The sequence below is a fragment of the Prionailurus bengalensis genome, chromosome C1, assembly GCF_016509475.1.
Source record: "Prionailurus bengalensis isolate Pbe53 chromosome C1, Fcat_Pben_1.1_paternal_pri, whole genome shotgun sequence".
Taxonomy (NCBI): domain Eukaryota; kingdom Metazoa; phylum Chordata; class Mammalia; order Carnivora; family Felidae; genus Prionailurus; species Prionailurus bengalensis.
The window spans coordinates 130,418,728-130,422,800 of record NC_057345.1 but is presented as its reverse complement, the minus strand read 5'-3'; the positions used below and the strand labels follow the sequence as shown (position 1 = coordinate 130,422,800).

Genomic DNA, 4,073 nt, shown 5'->3' with positions numbered 1-4,073 from the left:
TTTGTAGTATAGCTTGAAGTCTGGGATTGCAGTACTTTCTGCTTTGATTTTCTTTTTCAAGATTGCTTTGGCTATTCGGGGTCTTTTCTGGTTCCATACACATTTTAGGATTATTGGTTCTAGCTCTGTGAAGAATACTGGTGTTATTTTGATAGGGATTGCACTGAATATGTAGATTGCTTTGGGTAGTATCGACATTTTAACAGTATTTGTTCTTCCTATCCAGGAGCATGGAATCTTTTTCCACTTTTTTTTGTGTCTTCTTCAATTTCTTTCATAAGCTTTCTATAGTTTTCAGTGTATAGATTTTTCACCTCTTTGGTTAGATTTATTCCTAGGTATTTTATGGTTTCTGGTGCAACTGTAAATGGGATCGATTCCTTGATTTCTCTTTCTGTCACTTCATTGTTGGTGTATAGGAATGCAACCAATTTCTGTGCATGGATATTATATCCTGCAACTTTGCTGAATTCATGGATCAGTTCTAGCAGTTTTTTGGTGGAATCTTTTGGGTTTTCCATATAGAGTATCATGTCATCTGTGAAGAGTGAAAGCTTAACCTTCTCCTGGCTGATTTGGATGCCTTTTATTTCTTTGTGTTGACTGATTGCAGAGGTTAAGACTTCCAATACTCTGTTGAATGGCAGTAGCGAGAGTGGACATCGCTGTCTTGTTCCTGACCTTAGGGGGAAAGCTCTCAGTTTTTCTCCATTGAGGATGCTGTTAGTGTTGGGTATTTCATATATGGCTTTTATGATCTTGAGGTGTGATCTTTCTATCCCTACTTTCTTGAGGGTTTTTATCAAGAAAGGATGCTGTAATTTTGTCAAATGCTTTCTCTGCATCTATTGAGAGTGGTTCTTATTCTTCCTTTTAGTGATGTGATGAATCACAATGATTGTTCTGTGGATATTCAACCAGCCCTGCATCCCAAGTATAAATCCCACTTGGTGGTTGTGAATAGTTTTTTTAATGTATTGTTGGATCTGGTTGACTAATATCTTGTTGATGATTTTTTCATCCATGTTCACCAGAGAAATTGGTCTATAGCTCTCCTTTTTAATGGGGTCTCTGTCTGGTTTTGGAATCAAGGTAATGCTGGCTTCATATAAAGGGTTTGGAAGTTTACCTTCCATTTCTATTTTTTGGAACAGCTTCGAGGGAAGAGGTGCTAATTCTTCCTTAATAAATGTTTGGTAGAATTCCTCTGGAAAGCCATCTGGCCCTGGACTCGTTTTTTTGGGAGATTTTTGATTACTAGTTCGATTTCTTTACTGGTTATGGGTCTGTTCAAATTTTCTATTTCTTCCTGTTTCAGTTTTGATAGTTTATATGTTTCTAGGGATTTGTCCATTTCTTCCAGATTGCCCATTTTATCGGCATATAATTGCTCATGATATTCTCTTATTGTTGTTTTTATTTCTGCTATATTGGTTGTGATCTCTCCTGTTTCATTCTTGGTTTTATTTCTTTGGGTCCTTTCCTTTTTCTTTTTGATCAAACTGGCTAGTGGTTTATCAATTTTGTTAATTCTTTCAAAGAACCAGCTTCTGGTTTCATTGATCTGTTCTACTGGTTTTTTGGTTTTGAGAGCATTAATTTCTGCTCTAATCTTTATTATTTGCTGTCTTCTGTTGGTTTGGGGTTTTATTTGCTGTTCTTTTTCCAGCTCTTTAAGGCATAAGGTTAGGTTGTATATCTGAGATCTTTCTTCCTTCTTTAGGAAGGCCTGGATTGCCATATACTTTCCTCTTATGACCGCCTTTCCTGCATCCCAGAGGTTTGGGGTTGTGGTGTTATCATTTCATTGGCCTCCATGAACTTTTTAATTTCCTCTTTAACTGCTTGGTTAGTCCATTCATTCTTTAGTAGGATGCTCTTTAGTCTCCAAGTATTTGTTATCTTTCCAAATTTTTTCTTGTGGTTGATTTCGAGTTTCATAGCATTGTGGTCTGAAAATATGCACGGTATGATCTCGATCTTTTTGTACTTGCTGAGGGCTGATTTGTGTCCCAGTATATGGTCTGTTCTGGAGAACGTTCCATGTTTACTGGAGAAGAATGTATATTCTGATGATTTAGGATTAACTGTTCCTAATATATCTGTTAAGTCCATCTGGTCCAGCGTGTCATTCAAAGCCATTGTTTCCTTGTTGATTTCTTGATTAGATGATCTGTCCATTGTTGTAAGTGGGGTGTTTAAGTCCCCTACTATTATGGTATTATTATCAATGAGTTTCTTTATGTTTGTGATTAATTGATGTATATATTTGGGTACTCTCACATTTGGCGCATAAATGTTTACAATTGTTAGGTCTTCTTGGTGGATAGACCCCTTGATTATGATATAATGTCCTTCTTCATCTCTTGATACAGTCCTTATTTTAAAGTCTATATTGTCTGATATAAGTATGGCTACTCTGGCTTTCTTTTGTTGACCATTGGCATGATAGATGGTTCTCCATCCCCTTATTTTCAATCTGAAGGTGTGTTTAGGTCTAACGTGGGTCTCTTGTAAACAGCATATAGATGGATCTTGTTTTCTTATCCATCCTGTTACCCTATGTCTTTTGATTGGAGCATTTAGTCCATTGACGCTTAGAGTGAGTACTGAAAGATATGAGTTTATTGCCATTATGTTTCTTGTAGAGTTGGAGTTTCTGATGGTGTTCTCTGGTCCTTTCTACTCTTTGTTGCTTTTGGTTTTTATTTATTTATTTATTTATTTTTGTTGTTGTTGTTGTTTTTCATATTTTCTCCCCTCAGAGAATGCCTCTTAAAATTTCATGCAGGGCCAGTTTAGTGGTCACAAACTCTTTTAAACAAATATGGAATGCTTCACAAATTTGTGCATCATCCTGGCGCAGGGTCCATGCTAATCTTCTCTGTATTGTTCCAATTTTAGTATATGTGCTGCCGAAGTGAGCACAGGTCCTAAACATTTCCTAAGTAATTTTGTAATAAACAGCCTCTGGTTTAGGAGCCATTCATCCAAACTTCCAAGCAGATCCATTTCACTGCCGAAGTTATAATTTTTTAAATAAAGCTTTTTGTATCTGTTCCATGACTCATTAACTTAAAACTCATCAGTAGTTCTTACATAACCTAAAGAAGAAAGCTCAGGGGCTCCTGGGTGGCTCAGTCGGTTAGGTGTCTGACTTTGGCTTAGTTCATGATCTCATAGTTCGTGAGTTCAAGCCCCACATCTGGGTCTGTGCTGACAGCTCAGAGCCTGGAGCCTGCTTTGAATTCTGTGTCTCCCTCACTCTCTGCCCCTCCATCACTCACTTTCTGTCTCTTTCTCAAAAATTAAAAAACATTAAAAATTTTTTCATAAAGCCCCTTTATTCTATATATGATCCTTCATAATCTGCACCTGCTTTTCTACATAGTCTCATCTTAGAAAAAAAAATGTTTTCATCTAACAGCCAACTCTTTGCTATCTTCCATGGTCCTTCTCATTTCTATGTAGTTGAGCACATTATCTTTCTATATGAAATGCCTTTTCCCACGATGTCTACTTGGTAATCTCATACTCATCCATACTGCCTTCTCTGTGAGGCCTTCTTAAGGATCTCAGATCTAAGCTAGATGGTTCTTGTTTTGGGTATCCATGACATTTCTATACTTCAATTATAGCTCTTATCATTTTGTGCTAAACTTCTCATTTATTCTTTGCTACCCTCCTCCCACTCACAAACTGAAGTCAAGCTGTTCATATCTTATTCCAAAGTAGGGAAAAATAACTAACAAAATATTGGTACTCAATAAATGCATTAGAATGAATTTTTTTATTTAAATTGTTTTCTAGTCTCTAGTTTCAACCATCAAAAAATATGATGCGATAACTTCTGTCTTGTCACTTGAAAGATGTTGTTTTAGATTCAATGTAATTCTAAAGAGAGAGAATTGTGAGAGAGGAGAAAGAAGCCCAGCTATGGGATCTTCTCAACATCTCAGCAAAAAATAATGCTCCCTACCCAACCCAGCATGGAGGTTTGCCATCAAAGATAGTTAGATGATCTCACTAGCAACTTATCTTGGCCCAAGAAGGGACATGCCTACATGAGCAGG

General features: G+C 36.8%; 1 non-coding gene across 1 annotated transcript; it reads right to left on the bottom strand.

The window, feature by feature from the left end:
- Positions 1 to 2,821: 2,821 nt before the first annotated feature.
- On the bottom strand, positions 2,822 to 2,928 carry LOC122482223. The gene has a single exon (XR_006297030.1). It is a non-coding gene; the product is annotated as a U6 spliceosomal RNA (small nuclear RNA).
- Positions 2,929 to 4,073: the final 1,145 nt, after the last annotated feature.